Here is a 17,443-nt window from a genome sequence, read left to right as displayed (position 1 = left end):
ATATGTGGAGAAGACTACAGGCGGTATTACATTAGGTGCAGGGATATGGGAGGCCTCCGTTGACGTCACACCATCGCTGACTAAGTCAACCTTTGCCCTTGGGCCGGTGTGAGGTGGAATTCTTCAGAAAGTGACCTGTGATCACAAGACTGGGGTAATGTTTAGCAGCTCAGTCCTCTATGCCAGAATATCACAAGTGCTTGGACACAATCATGTCACAACATCGGGTAGTAATACGCTCTGTGGAAATTTACTATGTGAGCCTCGTAGCATTTACTACGGCCATGAGGTTCAATCCTGTAATGGGGCCACTCCGCCCAAAGAGATGAGTGTCCGGCCCCGAACATTTCTACTTTCACTCCGTCCATTATATCCCCATAGTATAAGGTTCTCATTACTGTGGCCCCACATTATAATGCCCCCCTGAATATACCCCCATAGTATAATGCCCCCCTGAATATACCCCCATAGTATAATGCCCCCCTGAATATACCCCCATAGTATAATGCCGCCCTGAATATACCCCCATAGTATAATGCCGCCCTGAATATACCCCCATAGTATAATGCCCCCCCTGAATATACCCCCATAGTATAATGCCCCCCTGAATATACCCCCATAGTATAATGCCGCCCTGAATATACCCCCATAGTATAATGCCACCCTGAATATACCCCCATAGTATAATGCCGCCCTGAATATACCCCCATAGTATAATGCCGCCCTGAATATACCCCCATAGTATAATGCCGCCCTGAATATACCCCCATAGTATAATGCCCCCCTGAATATACCCCCATAGTATAATGCCCCCCCTGAATATACCCCATAGTATAATGCCCCCCTGAATATACCCCCATAGTATAATGCCCCCCTCACCGCTCTCCATTCCCACAGTCCGTTCCTCTCTCTTCTGCTGCCAGGATTGGTCTTCATTGTCATCCAATCCCTATATCACTAGGACACATGACATCATTTCTGTGTGTTCTGTACACAGGCACAGTGCCACACCTATGATTGTGGCTGACCTCGGTACTGCAGTTTAGCTCCATATAGATTATTCTATAGTGCCCGGAGTATTTATTGCTATGTATTATAGTGCACAGTATAGGAAGGGTCTAATATACCATATGGCGACTTCTTCTTTTCTCCAGTAGTGGACACTTGGCTGCCCCATGTACATTAGAGGGTTAGGGATAATAATGTAATGTCTATTACTGGGGTAGGTCCAACCAAAATGTGCTCAGGGGCTGCTCCAACCCTGCTCTGCTCATGTCCTCCATATACAGCTTTGTAGAGACCTAGTCGCACCACGCATTGTCAATTATCTATCGGGGACATTTCTAAAATAACGTGTCACCCGGTGACGCCGGAGGATTGAGGTCCATGAGATACTTTGTGTCACTTCCATTGACTTTCACTTTTAATGACTGATACAATATTATAATCTGTGAAAGAAGAAGTTTCCAGAGACAAAAGCCTCGAGACTGGAAATAAGGAACTTGTTATTACTATTATTATCACTTCCTAACCCCATAGTTGTGGTTGCGCCCTGTACATATTAGCAGAGGCGTAACGTGAGGCTCCTGGGCCCCGATACAAGGTCTGTATTGGGGCCCCCATGTGCCGTCTATAATACTGGAGTCTTCTTATATAGAAGAGAAGCCTTCGGGCCCCCTGAGACTACAGGGCCCGCTAGTAATTGTTATTGCAAATTAGGAACTACCATGGATTGCAAAACTAAGAACAAACCACGAGTCTGTCCGGGAAATCGGCAAAGATTAAAATAGGGACAAGAAGTGCTGAGGATGACTATGGTGAGATATGGGTCATTCCCTGGTGTAAAGGGGTTGTATTTGTATTTCCTAAATAATAGCAGCTAAGTAATACCTTCTTACCTACCCCTGGGTCCTGACCTTTGCCAGGTCCCCTGCCAGGCTCTATATTTTGGACATGCTACCACTGCTGCCAATCACTGACCGCTCCAGGCACCACTGAGGTCCCCACTCCAGGCAGTGATTGGCTGCAGAGATCTCATGTCCATGTGAAAACATCATTACTGGTGGTCAGAGAAGGGGCAGGAGATCGGCCTTACCAACCTTATACCAAGCAGAGCAGATTATTCACCCTCCATCTATACGGATTATGTTATGTCCCTGCACCAATGCAGTATTCTACTATTATTTCTTATGGATTTTGCATTTTGCAATAATATTTCTATTCTTAGTGTCAATGTGGCGGCCATGTTGAAGGTTTAGCCTTCCTCCCTGTATTGTATATACAGCAGTCTCTATGATGTGATGGAGCACAGCCCCCTCCTTAGATACCAGACAGTGGCAGAGGAGGTGTATACAGATGTAGGTCACTCTGTGTATACGGTGTTACTGCCCGGCTTTACAAACAATACAAAGGATCAGTCATTGAATCTGACAATTTCTGCCGACTCTGTCCCAGTCTAAACAGCAAAGCTGACAAGTGATCTGCAGAGCACAGGAGACGTCGCCTCTTGTGTGTCCTGTAATAAAACCTAGAAGATTTCCAGATGTTATTTTATCACATTAACCACATAAATATGAAATAAAAAACATGAAAAATGTCTCATTAATGAATAACCCGCCATCGCTATCGCGCATCATGTGGAACATTCCGGAATATGTTTAGATACAAGAAGGTCTTTGTTGTGTCGCCGTCGGACATTCTTGTCCTTGTGGCCTCCGCGACTAATAGATGGAATAATTCAATTTCCATGCAGAATCATCGGCGAGTGCCCGTGAGGTCCGGAATAATCCTCATGTCAACAGGAAACACAGATACAGGGGAGTATTTCTGGCAGATAACTTCCCTTTCCATTCAATGCACATGCTCAGTGTCCTGAGAAATTCGAGGCATGCAGGAGAACAAGAGCGCTCCTATCCATGTTCCTTGTGATTTCCAGGCACTTGTGTAATGTGCAGCTGTCCTTGGTTTCTATCCTGTCAGTGCACATGTGCTAAAGGGTCACATCTTCAAGGGTTTATCGAGGATTTGTCAGGTTTTTTCCCCCTCAAACAGCGCCACCTCTAGTCCATAGGCTCTGACTGGTATTGCAATTTATCCTAGGTGAGGGTTATTAAACTGAAATATCAGACATAGACCGTGGATAAGGACCACGAAAGCAGGCCTGCAATAGGATTGCTCAGTACTTTGAGACTATGGGGTCCGACACCTGGCCCTGCACCAACAGAGCACATTACCTACTTAGCGGTTGTCACAAAACCTCCTGGACACTAAGAGATTGTTCTGGTTGGTTTGGAAGACCTGGCTAGTCATGTTGTGCAGGATAAGTTGTGGATTCACCAAGTCTGAACACCCCAATAACATCCATCATCTGATCGGCACCGTCACCCTGACAATTTTGTCCAAACCCATTAAGCTATTTCACAGCACTTTTAGTGCAAATTAGGATATATTAGCCAAGTGGGCGGTCACACTGCATGAGAGATCACAGAGAGACTCCGCCCCCAGAGAAACCACTGCTATACCCAGATCTACATCACCAATAAAAGGGCTGAACCCCAAAGTGCCCAGTGTGACATTGGATGATGGATGCCATTGGGCTGGTCGCAGGTCTTCTTTAAGGTTCCCTCCATCTATAAGGCAGAGTTTATAGTACTGGTCTCCTCATATTTGGAAGACCCTCAGGGGCAGAGGGTGCTGTTACTCCCACACCCAGGAGCCTCAGGGGGGCCAATACATTACTGCCATTACAGTTGGGTAGCCTGGTAGATTTTGCATTAGGGCCCAGGAACTTCATGTTACCCCTCTGTGAACCCCCTGTTACCCTCTGGGGCCAGGTGCGGCCAGTCTCTCTTCATCCCCTCAAGCTGCGCCTCTGTAACTTCCAATAATCCAGAATCTGAATCCCATATACAGAATGTTACTATGGTAGACTGTTCATTGTCAGGTTATCATGTCATACAATCTCTTTGGACACGCATTGTTTAGGTGGACGAGCTCCTAAATTGCCGTCCTTTTGTTTTACCTCTCTTTCATTGACTTGCTGTCATTCCGCTGTCAGGTGATGTTATCTCTAGTTTACCCTTCAGATCTGGGGCAAAAGTCAAAAAAGTTGTGTTGGAAGTGACGCCAGTTCTGCAAGTTTTGAAAGCAAGACCAAGTCATGTATAGAAAAAGTAACAAACTAGCCGAGGTCACAGGTCAGCGTACATTGTGTACATTGTATCATTGTCAGGAGTTTTGGATACTCTCTGTCCTTGCCGGATCGGGCTTTGATACTTAGTTTGCTGCTATTTATTACTGTATATTGTAACAAAACGCACAATGTAACAAAGAGATACAGGACAGAAGTTCTGATGCCAATGACTGAGATGATCTTCATGAACACAATTCTTACAGGGTCCTGGAGATTTGAGGGTGTTCACCATCTCATATGAGGAATATGGTATAACTTTGGGATCTGCAGGAGAATGACCTCAGGAAACCCCAAAGATCTTGAGGATAAAGGTGTAGAACTTCTCCAAGAATTCAGCCCCTTCGCTTTCCTTTGAACACCAGGGAGGACTTTGGAAGGGATTGTGATTAGTTGTACCCCATAAATCACAAAGTGATGGAATATCCTGGCACAAGTCATCCCTTTATGAGATGGCAGTATCCCTTTAAGGCCCATTTAAAGAGGTTGAGACCGCCCACTGGACTCCTAGATTTATTAGTAGCAAAGGTTTCACTGAATAAGTTACCAGTCATCCTGAATAAAGCTTTTCCCACAATACTACTATATATAGTAAGTCTATAGGCGCTGCTCCTGCTCTATAGTACGCCGCTGTCACATCAGGTCACATCGCGAGTATCTTTACGAGAATCCACAACCGCAGACCTAAGAAACAATACAGCTCTGTGCGTCATACACAGCAGTAATATAACAGGCCGGTTGTCTTATGTGACAATCCAGAACAGCAGGCGGCATTGCAACAATGTAATCATAACATCGTATAACATTGTATAGACACATAGAACATTGTAATATCCGCTGTCACCCGGGGCCATATCATCTGTCATTGTCTTAGAAGATTTGATTATCATCACACAAATCCACCAGATATTATATAGGCGCATGGAGAACGGAAAATCTACACAAATCACCTTCATGGCCTGTATATAAGGCTCTCCAGAATCTATTTCCAAGAATTTTTAGCTGTAGATTTTATTTACAGGCATTCACATTAAATATAATAAGTTCCTTCGTGGACATAAGATAATTTTTTAGAGCTATTGGGCAAAAATTTGACTCCTTTTTAGATGACGGTCGGTCATTGGTCTGGGGAAATGATTGTTGTTCGGCCCTATGGACATTCGTTATGGGTGAAATCCTTAATTTTCATCAATGATAGTGTAATGTATAAGGCACCTTATAGCGGTGGTATACTGTATAGGCACATATATAGGTGTATCCAGACCAGGAACATCCATCTATATGGCGGCTGACCAGGGTCACATGACTATTACTTCATAGTGAGCTATACAATGAATGGCTGGAACACTTCTGCACCCATCTCACTACAGAACATGAGCCGGACATTTGGGAGCTCATCATAAATCACTACGATCCAGTGATTTATATTTACATGGCCGTGGTCAATCTGGGTTTCTTGGATGGGACAGGACTGTGAGAATACCCCGAGGGTCTCCTGTGCACAGCTATAGATCATATACAAGCTATAGATTATATCCACAACTGCAGGTACAAGTACAGACTCATTTCTATGGGCCCATACTTACATAGTGTCCACATATTATGAAGCCTGTCCTATCCTTACCCGTATTTGTGGCACAGACAAGTGTAAGGGATCAGACAAGTCTTTTTGTGGATTGGAGACCAATATTTGAAAACAATAAACCCTACAACGTGTCCGATAAGAGAATCTTAAAATAAAATAATCCTTTAATTGTATAAAATAAGATAATCCTTTAATAGTCCCACCATGGGGTAATTCAGTGCGTTACAGCAGCCTGGATAATACGGTGTATTCTCACTGCTGTGTCTCCCGACAACGAAAAACAGATGTATTGCTCCATTTTTATCACTTGTTTTATATCCATTTTGTATCTACAAAATCTATCAATCCCCAACCCCCTCCTCCAAACCAGTTTATTGGGGTCCATCATATCCCCCAGCCTCAGACATCAGAGTCGCCCTGGGTTAGGTTCTGGCCAAGGACAATATCTGTATGGACTTTGTATGTTCTCCCGTGTTTTTCAGGGTTTCCTCCGATTACTCCAAAGCCATCCTAAGAGATTCCGTTTCTGAGCCCTAATTCAGACAGGACTGATGTGAGCGACGACAATCTCTGTACAGCGCTGCGGAATAGGTTGGTGCTATAATAATCCACCCGTCTATTCAGTGAATTCCACCTCATGTCTTTTCTTATATGCAAAACCTTGACGTGTCTTGATATCCTCCAGATATTTGGAGCCTCTGACATGTGAGTTTGAATGAAATTCCTCCCCAGCTGCCAGGCAGGACGCCTGAGTCGTCTCTGTAGTTTGTATCAGGAAACAATGCTCACTCCTCCCTCTAGTAGGAAGGCGCTGGGCTGGGCAGGACAGGGCTGACTTTCCATTCTGTGTAGTGTTGCAGGGGAGAGAGGCTGCTGGGGATTTGCTGAGCTCCAGGCTGCAGCTTGTCAAGAGCTAGGGAAGACAGGTAAATGTGATTCATCCTGTATACCTTGTATATATGTATCACTGGATTACTATACGCTTCCTCCAGACAAAGGCCTGAGCCTCATCACCCTCTATGCAAATGCAACTTTAGCCAGTGTCACTATGACATACATGGCACACAAGGATGACTTTGTAGTCACTGATATTGTGGGGTCACCCTTGAAGTGCAATGTACATGTTACACCATAGATCAGGGCCTCTGCTGGAAGACATAACATATGGATAGGTTTCCATTGGGTGTATACCTGTTCCCCTCTCTAATATAATATATTTTATATACTGACTAATATGTTGCATTATGTGTTATGTTATAATTGATATATCAGGGTTGTGTTACTGATCTGATGGCATTTTACCATTGCACATGGCAATAATATCTGTATAATGTTGCATATATATATATATATATATATATATATATATATATATGTGTGTGTGTAGCAATATTAATAATAAGCAAAAGAATATTTGCAGAATTAATGTTAATGTTTTAATATGAAATGGTAACAATCCGGAATATTCTTCTCCAGAGGCAGAGCCTCTTCTATTTTATAGGCCGGTGCATGTTGATACATTTTGTTTACTATTTCTTTTGATACATTGTATCCGCCACATGATAACCCTTTCTAAATAGAATCTAATGTCAAATTGCAACACGGAATGGGAATTACAATGAGGACTTCTGTCATCATTGCTGAGTTGTGTTCCTTCCAGAGCATTTTGGAGTCTCCCAGCAGCGTGCGTTGCAAAGCTCTGACCTTTTACCTACTTTTTGTGAAGCAGCAGTCATGTGGTTCAATAGCAGTTTTGGGGGTTGGGAATGATGACGTAGTCAGAGGGGCGGGGAAGGCTATAGGAATAGGTTATGCTGATGGTTGTGCCCTTGACTATAAAGGGAATTTGCAAATGGTATATACAAGGTTGTGTAGATAGGCTGACACATGTAATAGTCTGCAGGGCAAGGACATGCCCTGGCGTTGTGTGCATGTATGTGCGACGTCGGGTACTCTGCCTTCTGGCTAATGTTTGTACATAGTAGTAATGTCTGACGTGTGGTTTGTTATACGGAAGTGCAGAGATATATTATTACACATTGTGGCTTCAGAGAGAATCGTATACCGAAGACTCTGCACGAAAAGCTTTGCAAACCTCAATGAATGAGGTGCAGACATTAAAAGCAAAAACTGAATCCGATCCGGCGCAAATGTATAAATGTGCAGATGTATTGTAGAATAGACGGATAAGGTGACATGCTCAATGTGTCTATGAGCCCCCCCAGGCGAGCCCCGCATTCACAGAGATTCAGCCATGACACTTGGTCCATTTGTTGAATATCATGGCTGTGCGAATGCGGGGTAAGGGTTCATTCACACGGAGGAAAATGGTGTGGAATCCTTATCAGATTCAGCACTGAAAAAAAAGCCTCCCATTGACATTAATGGGTCCTTAGCAGAAAAAGGAAGCCATTGAAATGAATGGGAGGCTTTTTTTTTCAGCGCTGAATCTGACGCGGATTCCACACCAAATTCAACACCATTTTCCTCCGTGTGAATGCGCCCCTATAGTCAGACGCATGAGGGTGAAAACCACCCACCCAATCTTCACGCCTGTTTTTCACCCAAGGGGACCCCATTTTCACAGATATATCTATTGATGATGGTTGTGCCAATGGCGAAAACGTACGAGTCCAATCCCCCAAATGCATCCTGCCAAATTCCATGTATACGCCCATCTTAAGGTAGTCTTATATGTGTACGGGAGAGGCAGAAACAAATAGGCATTAGCCCGGTTAGACCCAAAGCCATTAAGATTGTCCGGCTTCTGACTATTGATGACCTGTCCTTGGGATTGGTTATTAAAGGGGTTTTCCCATAAAATACGTTACCCCCTATTCATAGACGAAATTACACAATGGATGGGAGCGGACACAGACCGAGAATAAGTCATTGATATTGCAAAATTGGGCGACAGGTATTTGCATGTGTAGTATCTGTAATGTTGGTTTTTCCCATTTCTACATCTCGGACTCCATTCTGGTATAGATTGAGCTGAGAAGCCTCGCAGAATAATCTTTTAGGGTTTTATCCTTCTGACCCTTCCGTTACCACCCGAGATGACTCCAATCCACTGCCCATATAGACTTGTATTAGGTAATAATGACCCTTGGACACTACAACATTCGTCTCCCCGCCACCATAAAATATGTTCCCCACCCAAAGACACCAAAGAATGTCTTGGGAACGAGTCACATTACTAATCTAAGTCACTAAGCAGGACCAATGGGATCTGAGGTCTCCAATATGTCTGACCTCTGACAGGAGCCATCACAGTTATCATACACTAGGGACATAGCCCGGAGGCCCTGGGCCCTAATGGACAATCTGTAATGGGGCCCCTATAATACTTATGCACCAGGACCAGATATAAAGATACCCATTCACCTTGATATTGTGAAAAAACAAAAAGGAAGAGACGCCGAGCGCTCTGAGTGTAGTATTTGTAAATGATTATAGATAAAACTTCATATTAGATACCAGTAAACCTCTCACCTGAAAAATGTGTGTCTTTGTTATCACATATGAAGTGGAAATCCAGGTGAGAGTGGCAGCAGAACCAACAGAAACACCGGAAAACTGGAGAAGAAATTGGAAAAAGGAATAGCAGGGGTCTGCGCTAAAGTGATCAATAATGGATTTATTGAAGATAAAAGCACGACGCGTTTCGGACCACCTCGGGTCCTTTCTCAAGTGCAAATTCTGAATCAGCCGGGCTGGATACATGTATCATGTATCCAGCCCGGCTGATTCAGAATCCATTATTGATCACTTTATCCATTCTTCTGGCTGTCATTTAAACCCTACCAGCGAGCGCAGACCCCTGCTATTCCTTTTTCCCATTCACCTTGATATTGGCTACCATCTATTTCTTTATGCATGCCCAGATCTGCCGAGCATGCATGTGTTCTGAATGGAGAGAAGGGAGTAACTTACTGCTCATGCCCAGGACTAGGATCTTCAGCTCCACGTCCTCAGGCAGTGACATCACGTCCATAGGTCACAGGCACGTGCTGCAGCTTAGTCTCATTCAGATGAATGGGGCTGAGCTGCAGTACCAATCACAGCCACTACACCGTGTACAGCGCTGTGTATAGTAAGTGAAGAGTCCGAGGCAACCAATATGATAGGAAATGTCCAATTCTTCTGTATCCCAACATCATAAACCCAATAGATGGCGGATCCTACAGAAATTGGCAGATTTAACAGATTCTCTCTTACAGACGTTATCTAGGATCAGAAAAGCATCTCTGATTTCCTAAAACAGCGCCACCCTTGTGCTCAGGCTTTGTGGGGGATTCACATAAATGAAGCCAAGCTGCAATACCTGAAGCCACCACAACCTGTGGGGGCTCCACTGGAAGAATTTTATTCTTTGCACATTTTTTTTCTGGAAAACCTATTAAACAGGAGCCCGTATGTACCAAATCCTAAGTATTGTGGAAGTGGAAAGATTGGATGTTGACCCTGCGAAGCCAGATATTTCCTCGTAACAGAGAGGTCGTATCTGACAACCTGGTAAACAGAAAGCTGACTGCATGGTAAACTAATAAAGCTGTTGTCAGATCCTAGTAGGCGCCGTCCTCTTACTACATAGATAACCCCGGGCTAGTTTATTGGGTCCAGAGGTAAATACTAATTGTATCTGCAGTAACAATGTCTCCTCTGACACAATGGCTGAGATATGAATGGGATTTACTAGGACTGAGTTATAAAAGCGAGTAATCCGAGTGTAACCTGGGCCTATGGGAAAGCCGTGGCCTTGTATGTTATCATCAAAGGGGCAGATACAATAATGGGGGGACGACAAACACCCCGAGGTAGCGACCTGTGTGATAATAGGACGATATGGGATCATATAATACTAATATGTGATGATAATATGGGAGGATTATATAGTAATACTAATATGATACTATAATAGGACGATATGGGATAATATAATACTAATATATAATAAAAAATATAGGATAATAGAAATCCCAATGCTGATAATACTAATAAATGATATAACACTAATATACGATAGTATAACAATTACTAATCTATTAATTCCATATTAATATTAAATACAATTATCCATAACGGGATCAGATTGCTTTATTGGCCCCATTAATCCCCCTCACACAGAGCCGTCATAGGGTTTTGCTTCTTCTCCCCGTGTAATAACAGTCCTGTAGCATCTTTTCTTACAACTCCACATTAGTCGGTTCCTCTGTTGTTCCTCCTAGACCAGGGGTAGGGAATGTACGGCTCTCCACCTGTTGCAAAACTACAACTCCCAGCATGCATACTTGATCTGCTGTTCTTGGAACTCCCATGGAAGTGAATGGAGCATGCTGGGAGTTGTAGTTTCACAGCAGCTGGAGAGCCGAAGGTTCCCTATCCCTGATCTAGACGCTTACAGTAGAAGTAAATTACCAGCCGGGTGTTACCTTTCTCCATGTCATGGGGTTTCTTTCTGATTCGCCTCCCCTGGACTATCAGGATGTTGCTCGCTCTCCAGCCTGTCTGGATGGAGGTGGGATTGGCCTTCTCATTGCAGCAGGGTTGTACCTATAATATAGGACACAATAACCCTATATAATCCTATACATCTAATTGTTAGTCCTGGCTGAGGTTTACAATGCAAATTTAGCCTACACGTCCTTAGATTGCACCAGATTTATCACAGTGTCTGATTCTGGCTGCTCCGTCTGCTGCAGCTTTAGACTACTCTGTTTATCCCAAATATTAGTTGTTACTTTGCACCGATTTCTGCTGTGATATGGTTCATGTTATTGTTAGGCCTGACCCTTTCTGACTAAGCTCTTCATTGAGAGAGACCAAAAAACTGGCTTAAGCCTGAGTCCCCGTGGGGTGGAAAAGCTGCAATTTTGTTGCAGATTTGTTGCAGCGGCTCCAACAAGACTGGGGATATAAAGGAAACTCTTAGACTGTTCCCTTCCAGTAAATCCATTCCTGACTTTGGCTCAAAAAACTGCAGCAAAATCTGCAACTAAAAAGCAGCTTTTCCGCAAGGTGAGGCCTCAGCCTAAAACCCCGGGAGTCGCCAACTCTGACCCAAAATATAATGTAACACGACGGTAAATGTGGACCGGGCTGTGTCTTGTGTTCGGAGTATAAGTGAGCAGATGTCTTGTCCACGCAGACTGGGGCGTTCTGGAGTCTTCAGACCATGTTGGTGCCAAGTGACAGCTCTGGTTTCAATGTCTTGGGTTTCAGCAGTTTGGAAGGCAAGAAAAACAGATGTGTCTGTAAGGAGGAGGTTTAATATTCTCTATAAGAAATCTATAAGCAGATACTTCTGTATAGGATGCTGAGTGCGAGTCTACCATGACGCCATCTATATCGCCATAATATACCATGGAGGGGGTTACATGCCCAGGAACCAGAGGTGGTGCAGTAATGTTCTGCAATCGACGCCCTCTACAGGCAGGTCTGATGTGGTATCTGCCCCATGTGGATTATGGATGCTGAAGACTTCTATAAAGATCTATCAATCTGATCCATCAGTTGTTCTTCTGGGTGGTAACAAGCCCTGTCATCGTCTTCTCTTGAACTTCATATCCAATGTCTTAGTCTTGGCAATGGCCGTCAATATGAAGTCTGTTGTGGTGAACTTGCTGTATCTGTATTGACCATCCTTTGGAAATTCTAGCACAATACAAATGGATGAGGTTTACAGCAGTGTATTTACAAGGAGACAGAATTTTCCATTGGCAGATATGAGCGTATTTTGGATTCTCCTACCTGCAGCATGCTTGTCCTGTCGCAGAAATGTTGTGGATTTTATAAGAGAGAAATCCCAGGAGAATCCGCAGCAAATCCATAAAGAACACATGCAAAGTGTGCAAAACTGGGCCACACATGGTCTTCTATCCATCCTATAGCACTATAAGTAGCTCTGCCTTTGGATATGTTTCTGTCCCACAAACTCTCCATATGTAACATGAAGCCCCCGAATTACTGACCCAAACCTTCTGCACCCTCACAACATCATGTAAAACACATAAAGGAGTTCGCACTTCTGTAGTTTTGGCCAAACTGATGACAGCACGAAATAAAAGCGATTTCCTTTAGAAATAAAATGGCCGGAAATGGAGAATAAATGTTTCTATTTGTATTAAATGTTTCTCTTTTATGTCTTTGGATACAATTGTTACATTTGGGAAGTGCTCGGGGTTTAACCCTTTGTTTCCTGAGCTTTTATCTTCAAATTCAAGTGTTCAAAGTGAAAAGATTTCAATGTTTTACTATTCATTTATTTGTGAGGGTTTTTTTAACTACATTGTGAGTGTGGATGAAATATAAGACATCGTTATATAGAATATAAGACATCGCTATATGGAATGACAGTATTATGCTCAAAGACGATAATGATGTGGGAATAGTGGTATGACTAGTATTTGGGTGGCCTGATATGAATCCCCGGGTACAATAGTAATCCCTTCATAGATTAGATGCACAGGATTACTTGGCCCGATCCTCCTCCTCCTCCTCCTCCTCGATCAGCCCCTCCCAGTTCACCTATCAATGTCTGAATTGGTTGTAAAGTATCCGATATTATACACCCAGAAACAATGGGTTAAAAGGCTTGTCCTGGACCGGATGGCTGCTTTCATCACACCTGCCTAAAACATTTGCACAGTACTCTATATGTACACACTCCTATAATCTGGGATTAGTGGGACCTGGAAACAGGTATTTCAACCACCCATTAAAAAAAAACAAAAAAAAAAACTCATGGGAGTGAAGGCGTATATATTATAGAGACAGACCATGGGGGGCGCTATGGAACCTTTAATGGGTGGTGCACTCCTGGATGGAACCATTTTCTGTTAAGGGAGTTTTCTGGCCTCAAATTCCTTGTTCATACTGCTGACCTGTCCATAGGGTAGATCACATACTGACAACCTATGGGGGTCTGACACCCGGACCCTGTACAGATCAGCTGTTCTAGAGGCCTCCCAGTATTAGCTGCTGGTAGATGGGCAGTGCAAGCAGCGCGGGTGCTATACAAGGAATAGGACATTGGGGTTTCCTGTTCGGGGCAGTAAAACCCTACACTCTAATGGGATCCCAATCTGATGTATAGTCCCAGTCCCCTCTCCTCTGTATATACACTCACCGGCCACTTTATTAGGTACACCTGTCCAACTGCTCGTTAACACTTAATTTCTAATCAGCCAATCACATGGCGGCAACTCAGTGCATTTAGGCATGTAGACATGGTCAAGACAATCTCCTGCAGTTCAAACCGAGCATCAGTATGGGGGGGAAGAAAGGTGATTTGAGTGCCTTTGAACGTGGCATGGTTGTTGGTGCCAGAAGGGCTGGTCTGAGGATTTCAGAAACTGCTGATCTACTGGGATTTTCACGCACAACCATCTCTAGGGTTTACAGAGAATGGTCCGAAAAAGAAAAAACATCCAGTGAGCGGCAGTTCTGTGGGGGGCGGAAATGCGTTGTTGATGCCAGGGGTCAGAGGAGAATGGCCAGACTGGTTCGAGCTGATAGAAAGGCAACAGTGACTCAAATAGCCACCCGTTACAACCAAGGTAGCCAGAAGAGCATCTCTGAACGCCGCACAGTACGTCCAACTTTGAGGCTACAGATGGGCTACAGCAGCAGAAGACCACACCGGGGGCCACTCCTTTCAGCTAAGAACAGGAAACTGAGGCTACAATTTGCACAAGCTCATCGAAATTGGACAATTGAAGATTGGAAAAACGTTGCCTGGTCTGATGAGTCTCGATTTCTGCTGCGACATTCGGATGGTAGGGTCAGAATTTGGCGTCAACAACATGAAAGCATGGATCCATCCTGCCTTGTATCGGTAACGGTTCAGGCTGGTGGTGGTGGTGTCATGGTGTGGGGAATATTTTCTTGGCACTCTTTGGGCCCCTTGGTACCAATTGAGCATCGTTGCAACGCCAAAGCCTACCTGAGTATTGTTGCTGACCATGTCCATCCCTTTATGAGCACAATGTACCCAACATCTGATGGCTACTTTCAGCAGGATAATGCAATGCCATGTCATAAAGCTGGAATCATCTCAGACTGGTTTCTTGAACATGACAATGAGTTCACTGTACTCCAATGGCCTCCACAGTCACCAGATCTCAATCCAATAGAGGAGCAGCTTTGGGATGTGGTGGAACGGGAGATTCGCATCATGGATGTGCAGCCGACAAATCTGCGACTGCAACTGTGTGATGCCGCCATCATGTCAATATGGAGCAAAATCTCTGAGGAATGCTTCCAGCACCTTGTTGTATCTATGCCACGAAGAATTGAGGCAGTTCTGAAGGCAAAAGGGGGTCCAACCCGTTACTAGCATGGTGTACCTAATAAAGTGGCCGGTGAGTGTAGTCCTGGTCCCCTCTCCTCTGTATATAGTCCCGATCCTCTCTCCTCTGTATATAGTCCCGGTCCCCTCTCCTCTGTATATAGTCCCGCTCCCCTCTCCTCTGTATATAGTCCCGCTCCCCTCTCCTCTGTATATAGTCCCGCTCCCCTCTCCTCTGTATATAGTCCCGCTCCCCTCTCCTCTGTATATAGTCCCGGTCCCCTCTCCTCTGTATATAGTCCCGGTCCCCTCTCCTCTGTATATAGTACCGGTCCATCCCTCCTCTGTATATAGTACCGCTCCATCCCTCCTCTGTATATAGTACCGCTCCCCTCTCCTCTGTATATAGCACCGCTCCCCTCTACTCTGTATATAGTACCAGTCCCCTCTCCTCTGTATATAGTCCCGGTCCTCTCTCCTCTGTATATAGCACCGGTCCCCTCTCCTCTGTATATAGCACCGCTCCCCTCTACTCTGTATATAGTACCAGTCCCCTCTCCTCTGTATATAGTCCCGGTCCCCTCTCCTCTGTATATAGTCCCGGTCCTCTCTCCTCTGTATATAGCACCGGTCCCCTCTCTTCTGTATATAGTCCCGGTCCCCTCTCCTCTGTATATAGTCCCGGTCCCCTCTCCTCTGTATATAGCACCGCTCCCCTCTCCTCTGTATATAGTCCCGGTCCCCTCTCCTCTGTATATAGCACCGCTCCCCTCTCCTCTGTATATAGTACCGCTCCCCTCTCCTCTGTATATAGTCCCGGTCCCCTCTCCTCTGTATATAGTCCCGGTCCCCTCTCCTCTGTATATAGTCCCGCTCCCCTCTCCTCTGTATATAGTCCCGGTCCCCTCTCCTCTGTATATAGTCCCGGTCCCCTCTCCTCTGTATATAGTCCCGCTCCCCTCTCCTCTGTATATAGTCCCGGTCCCCTCTCCTCTGTATATAGTCCCGGTCCCCTCTCCTCTGTATATAGTCCCGCTCCCCTCTCCTCTGTATATAGTCCCGCTCCCCTCTCCTCTGTATATAGTCCCGGTCCCCTCTCCTCTGTATATAGTCCCGGTCCCCTCTCCTCTGTATATAGTCCCGGTCCCCTCTCCTCTGTATATAGCACCGCTCCCCTCTCCTCTGTATATAGTACCAGTCCCCTCTCCTCTGTATATAGTCCCCGTCCCCTCTCCTCTGTATATAGTCCCGATCCCCTCTCCTCTGTATATAGTCCCGATCCTCTCTCCTCTGTATATAGTCCCCGTCCCCTCTCCTCTGTATATAGTACCGGTCCCCTCTCCTCTGTATATAGTCCCGGTCCCCTCTCTTCTGTATATAGTCCCGGTCCCCTCTCCTCTGTATATAGTCCCGGTCCCCTCTCCTCTGTATATAGCACCGGTCCCCTCTCTTCTGTATATAGTACCACTCCCCTCTCCTCTGTATATAGTCCCGGTCCCCTCTCCTCTGTATATAGTACCGGTCCCCTCTCCTCTGTATATAGTACCGGTCCTCTGTATATAGCACCGGTCCCCTCTCCTCTGTATATAGTCCCGGTCCCCTCTCCTCTGTATATAGCACCGGTCCCCTCTCTTCTGTATATAGTCCCGGTCCCCTCTCCTCTGTATATAGTCCCGGTCCCCTCTCCTCTGTATATAGCACCGCTCCCCTCTCCTCTGTATATAGTCCCGGTCCTCTCTCCTCTGTATATAGCACCGCTCCCCTCTCCTCTGTATATAGTACCGGTCCCCTCTCCTCTGTATATAGCACCGGTCCCCTCTCTTCTGTATATAGTCCCGGTCCCCTCTCCTCTGTATATAGTACTTGGTATCAGACTCCTCTTCCACAATCTCCAGATGTTTCGTGCTCTTTGCACTCGGATATTTTTGCGTCCTACAAGTAGCCGTATTTGGAAAGTTTTGTCTGCGGTTCTCAGGGACTAAATATAGTCCTCCGTCCGGGGCGATCGCGTTCCCTTGCTATTGCTTTGCATGTATACATATATATATATTTTTATAGGTTTCGTCTCTTGGGGACGTCCAATGAGCGATATCCGGAGGGTTTATATGGTTGTGCTAGAAATGCATGAAATACTTAGCAGCTTAGGCTTCATTGTTCTGTCCTAATCCTATTACAAGTTGGCAAGTTCAATCGGAGCCTTAATCTCTGTAATATCAATGTGGGCACGTAGGTGCGAGGACTAATCCATCATGGTAGGAAAGTAAGGCCCAATTATCAGGAGAAAGATTGCATTGGCTCCTAGTAACCCCTGCTGGGATGGCTAACCTTCTGTCCTTAGGTCTTTGCATTCAGTTCTGTGGGGGTCCAATACCCAGCC

General features: G+C 45.0%; 1 protein-coding gene across 2 annotated transcripts in view; it reads left to right on the top strand.

Moving 5' to 3' along the window:
* Positions 1-6,592: 6,592 nt before the first annotated feature.
* Positions 6,593-17,443, top strand: part of CPT1A (carnitine palmitoyltransferase 1A) — a 31,119-nt gene continuing 20,268 nt past the window's right edge. For both annotated transcript variants that reach the window (XM_075280822.1, XM_075280820.1), the window contains exon 1: positions 6,593-6,700. The gene's annotated coding sequence lies outside the window, so the exon portion shown is untranslated. The remainder of the gene's footprint in view (positions 6,701-17,443) is intronic.

Source organism: Leptodactylus fuscus, chromosome 7, assembly GCF_031893055.1.
Source record: "Leptodactylus fuscus isolate aLepFus1 chromosome 7, aLepFus1.hap2, whole genome shotgun sequence".
Classification (NCBI taxonomy): domain Eukaryota; kingdom Metazoa; phylum Chordata; class Amphibia; order Anura; family Leptodactylidae; genus Leptodactylus; species Leptodactylus fuscus.
Note: the sequence above shows the minus strand (reverse complement) of the source record. Positions and strands in the feature narration are given on the sequence as shown.